We start from the raw sequence: 15,179 nt of genomic DNA on the forward strand, positions 1-15,179 counted from the left end.
GGTGGTGGAGCCAGCACTCCTTCAATCCCAGCGCTCAGGTGGCAGACACTGGCAGATCTCTGTGAGTTCAAGGTCAGCCCAAGCTACCAAGTGAGTTCCAGAACAGGCTCCCAAGCTACACAGAGAAACCCTGTCTCAAAATAAAATAAATAAATCAATAAAATAATTGAGAGGGCAGAGTGGTCTGGAAGTTTCTATTTCCCACCCCAGAAAAGCAATCCATGTTTCTTTGACTGGCTCCCGTAGAGACCCTGCCCCCACGCCCAGCATCCCAACGATAAGAACCGTGAGATTTTCTCTTTCCCACCAACAGGTAGTTGCGAATAAGAAAAAAGCATCACCGAGCCAGACCCTGACAGCTGAGGGCCAAGAGTGACTGGGCCTCACTTTAACAGCTGCTGGGACATTGGTTTTGACTGAGTAACTAACGACCAATGTTCATCACAGCCAAACTGAGAGGGGATAAAATCACACGATGTAGTCAGTCACAAGCTGAATCTGTAAAAGTGGGAGCAATACAGCTACCAAGTAGAATAAAAACCACAGCAAAACACAGACGTGCCCACTGCGCTGAAGTCAAGGCTCTTCTGGGGAGGGACTGAAACACGGGCACATCAAAGCCCCTGCAGAAAAACCAATACATAAAATCACAAGGAAAATCTGTGTCTCTTGTGACAGCAACTGGATTAAAAAGCTTGACATTTACTGCCAAGTAATAGCTTCGGGACCACACAGAGAGCGAGGCAGACGCCAGGCCTGGCTTAGGAGACTCGGCGCGGGGCGCTGATAATGCAATGCGCTTTACTGACATCCCCCTCAATGAAACACTTGTACGCATGCCCACCCGAACGGTATGAGTGTGTGCCGCTGTGCCCTGATTACACACCTAAACCACTGTCCTAATAAACTGCACGTTCTCAGTGCATGAGAACCAAAGAGAAATCCACAGAGATGTGAAGTAAACGCAAAACAGTGGGTGTCGTTTTACAGTGAATATGCGGTGCCCATGAAGGCCAGAAGAGGGTATCAGACCCCTAGGACTGGAGTCAAAAGACAGGTATGAGCCTCCATGTGGGTGCCATCTCTCCAGGTGCCTTCCTGTTCTGTTTTACCTGCTTACTAAGAAGTTTCCTGTTCTCACATGTAAGGCCTAAACTTTATATGTACGCTTATTAGGAAGTAATGTCATAGAAAGGCCAACCTTCCCCAGGACAGTAAGGATTTTAACATACTGCCGTTCCTGGGGATATATGCACTGAAAACCTAAGGCTTCTGAAAAGCCATCTATTGCCAGTCCCAGCCCTCATCAGAGATCATTAAATAGTGTGTGTGTGCATGCGTGCATGTGCATGCATGTGCGTGCGCTCGCACTCAAAACGAAGATAGCAATAAAAATCCCTTCTCTGGTAGTTAATGAAACAATCCCATACGCAGACGATGAACACACAGCAGAAAGACAGCGCCTCCCTTCCACACAGCATGGGTTTCACGACCATCTCAGATGTGATAAGCTAAAAAACGTGCTTCCAGGCAATGTTCCATCTTGGTGTGTGACTAATTCCAGGTACAGCTGGAAGAACAGGCTAAGAAATCTCAAGCGATTAGTATAGAAAAATGATGGCTAACAATAAAGCAACAGAAAATACTAAAAAAAAAAAAATCACTTTTAGAAGGGGATAGTTTGTTAAAATTAGACAGAGTTTTGAGCCTCATAGTTGCTGGGGGTGAGGAGAGAGAGAGCATTCATCTTCCAGAGAAAAACCCCATCTCTGGCTACCTTCCAATCCAGGCAGCCATTGCTAACAGAAGAGGCTTGTGTGGCGGCCTCAGTTGACACCTGGCTCTGTTGATCTGTATTGCTCAGAACTAGTCCGTTTCCTTGAATTCCACGCTTTGCCACAATCTTTCCTTTCTGGGTTCTGCCCTTACTCTTCATCTGACTCTACACAGAACCTGGTCTGTTACAGTGACCTGCCTGGATCCTTCCAGACTCCCTCCCAACCTGAGCACCTCTGCGGAACACCATTTACAGTGAAAAACTCCCACACTCACACTTCGGTTGAACAAGGCGTTATGATCTGTGACGGTAAACAGGCATCGACTCAGAAGCGGGTGGATATGATATTCAATGGACCGCTTCCTTGCAGGTCTGTGCTGAAGCTGCAGCGAGCTAACCCACGTGAAGACACTGCTCCTTGGTAAGTTAGGTGGTGCTTCCTGGGAACTCACCGTTTCCTTCTTCTCCCCCTCAGCCCCTGTTCCTCCCACACGGTCCTTGACGCGTTCTACCCATTCCATGCCTTCCATTCCCATCCTACTCTGCCCCCCCTTCTTTAATCTCCATCATCTGTCCAATCTACCCCACTGCACGCAGACCAAACTAACACCATTCAAGACGCATCCACACAAGTAGCCACTCAGCCCGACCCACACGCTGCTCCTTGCACGAGCAGAGCGGAGACCCACCTGTGTAAAGTAGCGTCACTCGGAAGGGATGTCTACCGTCATATTTCATGACAAATAAAGTGCATGTGAAGTGGTTAGAAATCTGCTCTCTTGTGAATAAAGTGTTTTGTTGAAAACAACATCGCAAAGCATTGATCTCCCAAGGTCTCTTCATCCCCTCCCCCTCACCTTTTCCCTCTGGAGCCCCATTATCAATTATTTGATTATTTGTCTTATCCTCTCTTGTGGCCAGGTTTGGTGGTTCACACCTATAGTTCCAACACTTGGGAAAAGAAGACATAATGCAAATTCAAGGCCAGCCTAAGCTACAATAGTAAGTTCCAGACCAGCTTGCCTTACAGAGACCCTGTCTCAAAATACAACCCTGATGAGGACTGGGGCTATAGCTCAGTAGACTATCTGCTCAGCATGCATCAAGTGTTGGATTCAAGCCCAACACATAAAACGGACATGGGAGGTAGAGGCAATAGGACCAGAAGATCTGTGTCATCCTGAGCTACACATCTTCTCACGTAACAAAACAAAGAGCAAAAACAAACAAACAAAAACCCTCAAATCTTCTGATAACATTACAATTTCTATGAGGGAATGGCTCATTACCTTCTCTCGGCGATCAATGGGACATGTCCACTACACTGTTTATAGCCATAATCCTCCACTATTACCTACACACACACACACACACACACACACACACACACACACACACACACCTGAAAAACAGGGTCTACTGACTTGGCCAAACTACGGAGACACCAGAGTCCAGCCAAGCGGACGAGTAAAGTGAGCCAGCAAGCACCCTTCCATCTGCCCTTGTTTTCCTCCATTACCCAGGGGACGGGATCAGTGTCTGCCAGGTGAAAAATTCCAAAGTGGAAAGCGTCTGTCCCCGCAGTGTTCACAACGAGTACCCAGCAGGTGTTGCTGGCTGACTCTGCTGGACCACGAGTCTACTTGGTTTGTGCTCTCAAGGGATCCCAGGCAGCCCCTCAAGCCAACCAACACCTTCCAACATGGTGATGCTTTCACAGGAACACAGAAACAGTATCAGTGGGTTGTAGACCGGAGCCACCTCACAACACAACTGTGCACAGCTCCAGGTTAACTAAGTAGCCCTTCCTTTAACCCTTCTCCCCGCTGTCCTGTGGCATGCACGCAAATGTGGAGGCCTGGAGTTCAGGAGCTTCCCTGACGCCAGGCACTATTTCAGTCGCAGCCTTGAAATCACCACCCTCTCCCACCTGGGATCCAAGACTTCAGTGCACAGCGGGGAGAGTGTGTGGGGGTGTCCCCAGCAAGTCCTCAATTCCAACACAGCTGGGGTTGGAGTTTAGCTTGAAAGCCTATCCATGGGAGGAGGGTCAGAACGATTGTTCAGTGCCCTCCTACGCCCTGCTCATGACTAATGCATCATGCTGGGAAAACATTTCCCCCCAGTTAGTAAGAACTGACAAGTCCTCATTTAAACTAAACCAGTCCTGAGAAGGCTCAGGAGGTACAGAGCCTGCAAGGCCTGAGCACACCCCTTCCTGAAAACACCCACCTTCAGAAAGACACGCTAAGCACTCGGGCTTCAGGCTGCCTCCCAAGCAGGCTTCTTCATGGCCAAATGAAAGAACACACACCATGCAGGTGGGCAACCGGTACTCATTTTCAAGTGCTGGCACAACCTGTTGCCTTGGTGCAAGTCAGCTCCTTTCTCTGTGGCTCCAGATTCTTCCGAGATAACACTGACCACCTCGAAAGTGCTCTGGCCACTGTGGGCCCCACAGTCCAATGGTATGAGGTGTGTTAAGTCAGTTTCTCATCACCATCAAACAGCTGAAGTAATCAGCTCATAAAGGGAAAGGGGTTGTTTTGGGTCCATGGTTTTGGAGGCTCTAGTCCACGGTCGGCTGGCCTCATTGCTTTAGGTTCTGTGGTGAGGTAGCTCATGATGGAGGGGTCTTGTGTTGGATGAAAAAGCGCTCCATGGACAAAGAGGGAGAAAAGATAAAAAGGAAAAAGCTGAGGTTACCCCAAAACCTCACAAGGCAACGTCCACGCACTGGGCCCCTTAACCTTAAAAGGTTCCCAGTAGCGACAGTTTGGAGACTGAGCCTTAAATATAGGGGCTTTTGAGAGACACTCCAAATTGGTATGTAAGGGAGGGGGAGGGTATGCACATAATCAATGTGGAGATTTACTTTCCCAGAAGTGGTTTTCCATTCAAAATAGCATCCATGAGAAGAAGGAGGGGATTAATCAAGTGTATTCACTAAACAGAGCTTGGCGATGAAGATAACAGTAGCCTTCTGCTTCTGCTGATGGTGTGTGTGCCCCGTGCAAGCATGGGGAGGCAGGGCTGTGTGAGGCCTGAGCTAATGCTGGCACCACACCGGGCGGGGTGTTAGCTCTGCAGCCTCCTGTTTGGATCGGCTTCTCTTGCTGTCCTCACACTAACAGGAACAGTGAGCCCATCTGTGCGGCACCCACCGAGTTCAGCTCAGTCCTTCGCAAACGTGAAAAGACCCGGACGTCGGTTCTCATCTTAAAATGTTCCCTCAAAACAATCGGCCTCAGCCGCAACTGAACTCAACCCCAGCTCAGTACACAGGCTCTGTCCACGGACTGCTAGAAGGTGGGCAGGATGGTTCAGTAGGTGAAGCACTTGGTACAAAGCCAGACAACCTGAGGCCAATCCCCCGGTGCCAGGATGAGGAGAGAGAGCACTGGCTCATCCTAAACCCTGCAGGCATGTCTACCAACTCTGCCATGGAAACGACCATCTTTATGGTGGCCAAAAGGACAAAGCATGAACAACTTAAAAATTCCTGACTGTGCATATACCACCCACAAGATACACAAGAGGTCAATAATGCCTCCATACTTGGTTTAAAAAGAAACAAAACACATCCACACGTCAAATCGGAGCCTGGTTACCTTTGGTTCCAATCTGAAGCTGCTTCTCATTCACTCCAAGGGGCCTAGAGCTGGCTCAAACAGCAAAGCACTCACTGCCCAACCGTGAGGACCTGAGTTTGGACCCTGACATCGACATAAAAAAGCCAGATGTGGCAGCAGAGCCCTGTCATCCTAGTGCCGGGAGACAAGAAGAGGACTCTTGGGAGGGGTCCAGTCTGGCCACGTCGGCAAGCTCCGGGCTCACAGAGAGACACTGTCTCTAAATAGAACGTGGAAAAGTGATCATCGCAGACATGCAATGTGGACAGCTGACCTCCGTTTGCTCATGTGCACATGCACAGACACACTAGAGAGCATGCAGACACACACACACACACAGAGGAATATGTCACTCACACACACACACACACACACACACACGGGCACACACGGGCAACACGGGCGGGCACGCCACACACACATACACTGATAGCCTTCTTCCAGGTCATACTGACACAGAGGAATATGTCACTCACACACACACATGGGCACACACATGTGCACACACACACATACACACGGGCACACACACACTATATTCACTCAGTGCCATGCCTGCCACACGTTAGAAGAATGGCATCTGGACACGTGAACTAAGAAAAAGAGTACGTCCACCATCAATCACCTCACAGCAGGTAAACACAGGGGCTCTCTTGGAAAGCATTTTGTAAACTGGAAGAAACCCGTGACAGAACCACAAAGTCGCTGTTTTATGGAGCAGGATGGTGGGTGGTGTGAAAGGCGGAGAGGGCTGTGAAGCGCAGAGGTCAGCTTAGGACAGCGGACAGCCCTGCACTTGGATGGCGGTGCTTGTGTAGCAGGGCTGCACCTAACGCCATTGCACCATGTGGACGAAAACGGCCCCTGTGTCCGTTGTATAAAGTGTGTATCACACTGTAATTAAAAAACCAAGAACACGGACAAAACCTGCAGGGCGCTTAGTAATTTTAAAAGTGAATGTGTACGATCAGTTAATTCTACACACACACACACACCAGTTAATCACCATAGCAACCCGGGACCAGGTTCGTGCATCATACCTACGCCACTTCTCGGCCATGGCATATCTGTTGTCTAGGGGATACAGGAGTGATTCAGTCATCTTTGGGTCCAGGCCCATACCCTTCAGCTTCTGCTGGGCTCATCTGTCTTCTGTTACTTCCAAACAGGGCAGAAACCACAGAAGGGTTTACCAATGCTCCCAGAGACACACTACCTAAGGTCAGAGTTAAGATCTTCAGACCCAGCAGCCAACAGGGGGAAACTTTCACTTAACCTGGCATGCCCAGACTTCTTCATCCTAGAGCCTTCTTTTCTAGAACACACGGACAGCCTGTAAAAGGTGAGTGTTTCCTCGGTTCCCGCTGTGGGAAACAACCTTAACAAAATGTGCCTGTTCCTACGTCCTCTGCCTGCATTAATCAACTAATCAAGGTGGCTGACTCACACCGGCTGCTTCAAGCATCAACACCATGCCAGCAGTAGATACCTGGGAATCTTCCTTCTCCAGTGTTCTATCTTCTCATCCAAATCTTTCCCATCAGCCATAAAAGCAGCACGCAGACTGCGAGGAAGATGGCAAAGACGAACCCCAGCTCATCATTCTTGGCTCTGGCACGGCTTACTCACTGGGCATGAACCAGATATCACACTCAGGGAGGGAGGGGAGGGAGGGGACGGAGGGAGGGAGGGGGTATATGCTTTAAAGAGAAGTATCACATACACCTCCTCTATCATCGCAAAGCCACTGTCATAGGCCAGGTATAAAGGGGTCAGAGAAAGAAATACATCACTGTGTCTCATACCTACATTGAGGAGTAAGGCAGAACACACCATGAGTCCCTCAATAATTAAAGGGTGGGGAGTGGGGGAGTCACCAATGGCCATGAACCAAAATTTCGAATTAGGAGTTTATTATTTTGCTTTGTTTTTAACACGATGCATTCAACATTCTTAAAGGCAAAGCAATGAACTGGGGGGGGGGGGGGAGGCTGAAGAGTTGGCTCAGAGGTTAAGAGCACTGATTGCTCTCTCTCTGAAGTCCTGAGTTCAATTCCCAGCAACCACATGGTGGCTCACAACCTTCTGTAACGAGATTTGGTGCCCTCTTCTGGCATGCATAATTAATAAATACGTAACAAATACATAAATTTTTTTAAAAAAGCAATGAACTGTTCAAAAATGCTTTGGGGTGTGATTAGCATATTTAAATCTTTAACAGACTTTACTATCTCTTTTGGGGACTCGGTTTAAAAATGCAACTTTCCCCATGCCCGCTGGTATAAAGGAAATCACAGCCCTGGTTTCTGGGTGGTAACTCAGGCCTCACCTCCACCACCGCCCTCTTCTTGTGCAACAGCTCTGAAAAGACAAGGAACTTCTGACATTGGCCCAGGCTTGGGGGGGGGGGGGGGGGGGACGCTAAGCCTGTCAACTGTTGTTTCTTGTTGGGGCACTGTGCCTCAACATTTGTAATAGCAGTTTGTCAGCTTCTTTTTGTTTGAACTTGACACAATGGGAAAAGCCCTTAGGGGTTAATTATTAATCTCCAAATGAAATCTGAAACAGATAATGAGCAGGTCTTAGGCAAAGACACCCAACAACATAAGTCAAAACCAGGACTGTTCCCAGGCAAGTGCATAACTAGAGCCATGAGCTGCATGGAGGGAGGGAGGGAGGAGTTGGCCCAAGGCCCAGGGAATCCTGCTTCTGCTACTTAATTCCCAAACAACAGGAGAAAGTTTCTTCCCTGCCAAGCCTCAGTTTCCTCTAAGATAAAATGGGGGCAGAATGAGTGAGAGGAGGACCCTGGAAACCCTCACAGTATACACTCTGGTCCTTGGAAGTCACTGGTAGCTGCAGGGGGGAAACCTGTTTGTCCATAAACCCTGATATTTTAAAGCAAGCATGAAAAGTGCTCTGGAAAATTCATTCCTGAATCCATAGATCCTTGTTCCTCACGGCTAGCACTAAATACATAAGATTGCGTAAGATCCCCAACAAGGACTAACAATTATAGGGCAGTGGCATCCTCTACAGCTCATGTACACTGCTCGGTAAAGGGAGAAGCCAGCTCTTTAGTCATTCACATCTTTATGTAATTAAAAAAAAAAAATCGTTATTGCTTGTAGCTGTTGATGGCTCATCTTCCAAATAAGAAACAAAACTGTAGTATCTTGGAAGGAATGCAGCCAGTGGGTTATTCTATTATTGCCCAAGCACTTGTCAGGAAAGAAGCCAGAGAGATGGCTCAGTGGGTAAAAGCATACTTGAGGACCTGAGTTCAAATCCCCAGAATGGACATAAAAACCAGAAGTATACGTTGAGAATCTGTAATCCCAGCACTCTTATGGGAAATGGGAAGCAGAAACAGGACGGTCCCGGGACGCCCACGGCCCAGCAAGACCTGTGAACCAGAAAAACAAAGGTAGAAGGCCAGTCACACAACACCCATGGTCCTTCTGGTACCTTCAACACATCCACTATGGTGTGCATTCGCCTGTGCTCATACACATCCATGCACGCACGCACAAAGCACTATTCAAAAAATAAAGTGAATCAGATTTACTAAACATGGTTATTTCTACATAGACATATGTACTCTGATTATATTAACATGAAATTTTAGGAGCTAGAGAGATGTCACCTGCTGTGTTTAAAAGGAATTGTTGCTCTTCCACCTAAGTTCAGATCCCAGCTCCTGATTCACGTGATTCACGCTGTCAGTAATGCCAGCTCTAGGTGAGCTGTCACTTTTAGCGCCTACAAACGTCACACACACGCACACACACACACAGACACAAATGAACATTCAACACAATTTTGTAGTATTTACTTCTAAAGTGTCACACTTCTAAGGGACAAAATCAAGTTCAAGGTATCTCAGCGTTGGGTGAGGTCAGTGGTCAAATTGATTTGCTGTCAGAAAAGCCAACATCCAAAATCAGGCTCTTTGTAGGCACCACCCTACCCTGCCCCTCCCCAGCTATGTATGAAGTGACAGGAATGTCAAAGCGATGGTAAAAGGACAGGATCCTTCCACTTCTGATTAACAATCACAAACAACCGCCATTATGCAGGGGATACTGTGTACAACATCCTTAGGCCTGGGGAGAGGGGCCATGCACAGCTCTGACACAGACACAGGTTCCCTGCTTAGGCCTGGGGAGAGGGGCCATGCACAGCTCTGATACAGACACAGGTTCCCTGCTTAGGCCTGGGGAGAGGGGCCATGCACAGCTCTGATACAGACACAGGTTCCCTGCTTAGGCCTGGGGAGAGGGGCCATGCACAGCTCTGACACAGACACAGGTTCCCTGCTTAGGCCTGGGGAGAGGGGCCATGCACAGCTCTGACACAGACACAGGTTCCCTGCTTAGGCCTGGGGACAGGGGCCATGCACAGCTCTGATACAGACACAGGTTCCCTGCTTAGGCCTGGGGACAGGGGCCATGCACAGCTCTGATACAGACACAGGTTCCCTGCTTAGGCCTGGGGAGAGGGGCCATGCACAGCTCTGATACAGACACAGGTTCCCTGCTTAGGCCTGGGGACAGGGGCCATGCACAGCTCTGATACAGACACAGGTTCCCTGCTTAGGCCTGGGGAGAGAGGGTCAGGTACCAACTCCAACACAGGCAGGGTTATTGTCACGGGTCAGTCTGGAAAGATCTAGTCCAGGCCTGGGAGCACATGGTGTGTTACACAGGGCACAGTTTACAGGAGCCAGATGGACAGAGGAGAATTCACAATTACACACACAAACTCTGGGGTGTTTCTTTTTTTTAGTCTTCTCTCATATGTTACATCCTGACCGAAGCTCCCTTCAGATCCACTCCACCTCCACTTCCCTTCTGAAAAGGACGTTCCTTCCAGGCTGTCAGGGCAAAGGGTGGGAGGGGATGGGAACAGGAGTTCTGTTCCCATGGGAACGGGGAGTACTGAGAGAGACAACAGGGACTGGGACACTTGGGGGACAAGGTAGGAACCTAGTGCAATTAAAAATGCTGGTTTTACCTTTGTTTCCTATGTTTTTTTTAATGCAACTCTGTAGCTGTGGAACATAGCAAGGGCACTATATATATATATGGACACTGTTGGGATTGTGTTTCATAAAAATAAAACCCAGATAGGAACCCTATTTTAGATAAAGTTAATACAAAATAAACAGCAATTGCCTGTTCCATTGACCTAGGTGAAGGAAAATACAAACATGATCCAATGATTATATTATCTACATAATCTAATTATTCATCTAAAGTATTACTATTTTCTAAGAGGTCAGATACTTGGAAAACTGGTTTTTGGTACTACCCCTTCTTCACCTTCTAGTAACGTCTGGTCTTGAGTCTCCTGAATTACAGAAGCATCAGTATCTCCACAGCTATGAATGGAGAGATGATTTATTGCCATGTTTTTTACAAATGATAGCTCTGTGTGTGGTGGTGCACACATTTAATCCCACAGAGGCAGGTGGATCTCTGTGATCTTGAGAACAGCATGGTCTACAGAGTGAGTCCCAGGAAACCCTGTCTCAAAAAAAAAAAAGAGGAGGAGGAGAAGGAGAAGAAGAAGGAGAAGAAGAAGAAGAAGAAGAAGAAGAAGAAGAAGAAGAAGAAGAAGAAGACTAAAGAAGCAACTTGTAGGGGGAAAAAATCACAACACGATAGAAGCAAATGAGCAGTGAGTGGAGCTGTCGCTCTGCCCAGGACCCTGCACAGCAGTGCAGGCAGCACCCTGACTGACTGCTCAGTCAAGGTCTCCGTGTGGCTGCCAAAGCCACACACATACATAGACACCCCGCAGATAAGAAAAGCCCCACCCCTGCACTTTCCTTAGAAACTTCCCGCTATCTCCAAGCTCCAGGTCTAAGAAACGGCAAGTAAGTAAGGACCGGAGGGGCAGGAAAGACAGAGGAGGAAGGGCAGTAAATAACACACACACTATACGCTGAGAAGCTTAAGCTAGACGCGGTGGCTCACACCTATAATCCCAGTACTCAGAAGGCAGAGGCAGGGGGATGATCACTGGTGGGCTGCAAAGTCAGACACCGTCTAAAAAACAAAACAAACAAAAGATGCCCCCCAAATAAGTACGGAAATCATCTCAGCAGCTTACTTCAAAAGAAATCAGGGTTAGGCAGGATGGCAGTGGTGCCCGCCTTTGATCCCAGCAAACAGGAGGCAGAGGCTAGTGGGTCTCTGAGTTCGAGGCCAGCCTAGTCTGCAGAGTGAGTGGCAGGGCAGCCAGGGTTACACCGAGATAAACAAAAACAGAAACAGATGATGATGATGACGACGATGATGATGACGATGATGACGACGATGATGATAAAGGAAGAAAGAAGTCAGGATCAAGTTGCAGGGTTATCTCAGAGGGAGCACACATGCTTAGCATGCTTGAGTTCAAAATGTGAAAAAAGAGAGAAATCAGGAAACACCGATTAAACCCTAGTTTTAAACTCCCAAAGGTTCTGTTTCCAGAATGTCATCGGAACAAACTGTCCTTCAAATTCCATCCTGCAGTCTCAAAACTGGGACCAAAGTCAGTTCTATCCAACCCCAACAAGCACCACAGGCCAGCAGCAAATGTGAGAACGCAATCATAAGACAGGGTTTCAAGTGGGGCTGTGGGGACGGGAAACTCAAAGCAAAAGACCCTTCCATTCCCTTGTGAACCCTGACACCACACGGGAGTCTTAATCCCTGTCGAGTTTTCAAGTCTAAGCTTACCCCAGTCCTGCCTCAGAGAGGCACCTTGCCACTCTACATGCGTGCATGTACAAGGATGGGTTCAAATAAAGTTTTGGTTTTTTTTTTTAATAAAAGGGTAGAATTTTTAAATGTTTTGCTTAACAAGAATACACAACAGCAAGTGCTCACTGGGATCATCTCTTCAGTAAAATGATCTCTCTGAAAAAACACGCTTATCTGTAAGCCATTTTTCAGGTTTACACGTAAAGCCACGGAGCTGAGAAAGAGTTGAGACCACATGCTACCCAGGGAGAGGACCCATGTCAGGGGCCGACTCTAGCCACCTGTTACTCCAGCTCCAGGGGATTCAAAGTCCTCTTCTGGGCTCTGCAGGCAACTGCACCCATGTGTACATACCTATAGAGGGACATGGACATGTAATTACAAGTTAAAGGTAAAAACCTGTGTGTGTGTGTGTGTGTGTGTGTGTGTGTGCGCGCGCGCGTGCGTGCGTGCGTGCGTGCGTGCGTGCGTGTGTGTGTATAAAAACGTAAAGCCAAAAGTTTCGGCGGGTTATTTTTAGTGTGGCAAAGTGGAATAAACCAGAACGTTATTAAGTGACAACAGACAAGCTTTAGTTCAGGCATAGTATCACAGAACTCCTACCATTAGGGTAGCAGATGGAGGGAGACTAGGAGAGGAGGGTACTGGGGATGGGGAGGGCCACTGGGGAGGACACAAGCATCAACCCAAAACAAATGCCATTTCTCGGCTCTGCCCTGCCTTTCCAGGGCCTGGGATGGGTACTACCTAGCCTGTCTGCCTCCTCTCACAGCTGCCGCTTGGCCTTCCTCTTAGTCATGCCCCTCCTTAAGAACCTGCCCTTGCATCCCCTTAGAGATTATATCAACACCAACTAGTGCAGAGAAAGAGTGATTACGACATTTGCAGAGTTGGTTTTGACATGACTGAACTCCTCTGGGCCCTTTAACAGCATGTCAAGGAATGCACCTGCAGGCTCGAAGCTGCCCTTCCTCACCGACTGACAAATCCTCAACAGCCCCCGCCTCACTGTTTCTCAATTTGGGAACAAAACCAATCTCCTTATAAAACCTTCCCTTCAGATGTCCACGGTCGAGGATCCCAATACAACCATCAACTAGACTTTTTTATAAAAGTCTGTTAAGCCAGGCATGACGACACAGAAATGTAACCGCAGCAGGGAGCTGAGGCAGGAGGATTGAGAGTGAGACCCTGCCCCAAAACAAAGAATAAAAACAAGCCACGTTAGCCAGAATGCGGAAGGTACCCAAACACGGAGGTGGCTCGTATGGTGTCTGTCACACATCCTAACGCCCAAGGCTGTCAAAAGGGTGGGCACAATGGGAGTGGGGAATCCCCAGGAGAGAGTTCCCACAGCTCAAGTCAAAGATGATTGAAGTAGCAACAGGAGAGACGTATCACCAGTCATAACTGGTTGGCTTGCATATGAAGTGTTTCTGAAGGGCTCACACACGATTCAGAGGTGAGGGCCCTGGGAAATGCCTAGACCCTGATGCTCTGACTTCATGTAGGAATGAATGAATGGCTCCCAGTTTTATATACTAGGAAGCTCAAGCCTGTTCGAGGGTCACTGGGATTAAGCCTCAGAAGAATGCATTTTGCCCCCTGTCATTTTGTCTCCATCCCTCTGTCCTATCCTCACTCAAAAAGATGAGCAACTCTGCTCTGCCATACCCTTCCCCATTGATGCCCTGACACACTGGCTCAGAAACTGGAGAGGCACCCCATCTCCAAATACCATCAACATTCTGTGACTGTGAGAGCTAAGTTCTCAACACATGGGTTGGGGAGACACATCTAAACTACTCTTGCGGGAAGCCATAAGTCTATGCTGGAAAAAAAAAAAGTAAAGCTGAATTCTTGTAATGAGGAATCATTTCCAAATCACAAAGCCCTTACAAGGAAGGAGAGCGTAACTATCCAAGCCACTCACTGTCTTAGCCACGTGACCAGGATGACCACACACGGCCCTGTGTGAAATGTATCAAAACCAGCCGCTCTCAGAAGACACAAGATCGTGCACACCATGACTGCGCGTGGTGCAGAACACGGACTGAGCCGTGTGAAAACATGCAAAGCCACTGGCCTGGGGTTCTCAAGTGTCAAGAATGCATTGAGGAGCTGGATGAACGTAGAGAAAGAGTTAAATGGACAGACCGGGTTCTCAACTGGAATTGGGCGGGCTGTACTAAGGGCAGACAACAAACCTCAGATGGGGTATGGGATGGGGTGGATGGCATCGGTGCACCAAACTAGTCCCGTGATTTAGGTCCCTGCATGGTGTTATGAAGAAGACTATCACTATAGGGAAACAACAGTAAAAACGGCTAGGAAATGGTGGGCCACTTACCCTCCAACGATTGGTAGAAAGAAAATAGCTTACACTACAGTGCCAACTTTTCTGTGTTTGTTTGTGTGTCTGTTTGAGACAAGATCTAGCTGTGTCGCCCTAGCTGGCCTGAGGCTCACCAGGTGGACCACACTGGCCTCAGACTCAGAGGGCTCTACCTGTGTCTGCCTCCTGGTGCTGGAATTAGAGGGATGTACCCCCACACCAGGCCTTAAGGTTCCTAATCATATTCACTTATTTGTGGGGCGGGGGGTTGCACAAGTACCACAGCACGTTTGTGGAGGTCAGGGCACAAGCTGCCTTCTCGCCTTCCACCAAATGTGTTCTGACACAATTCAGAGCATCACAGGCCATCAGAATGGGTGACAGGTGAACCAGAAACATTAGGCGGTATCTGCTTCCTCTTTCAGCAAATCAGTACAAATCTGGGGCCGCATGCTGTCATTTCATGCCAAGCCACTCGTGGGGCAGCTGTCAACACTCTGAGTACCCAGAAATCTCAGAAACTCCTGCCTCTGAGCACCCTCGGTAGGTCAGAAACCAATCTTGATCACATTTCCTACGGGTTCCAATTCCAGCCCCGTACTAACCAGGGCCAGCCCTGCTTAGCTTAACGGGTCAGAGGAGACCCGGTGCATTCAGGTGGTACCGCCATGGACTCCTGT

Source organism: Phodopus roborovskii, unplaced genomic scaffold, assembly GCF_943737965.1.
Source record: "Phodopus roborovskii unplaced genomic scaffold, PHOROB, whole genome shotgun sequence".
Taxonomy (NCBI): domain Eukaryota; kingdom Metazoa; phylum Chordata; class Mammalia; order Rodentia; family Cricetidae; genus Phodopus; species Phodopus roborovskii.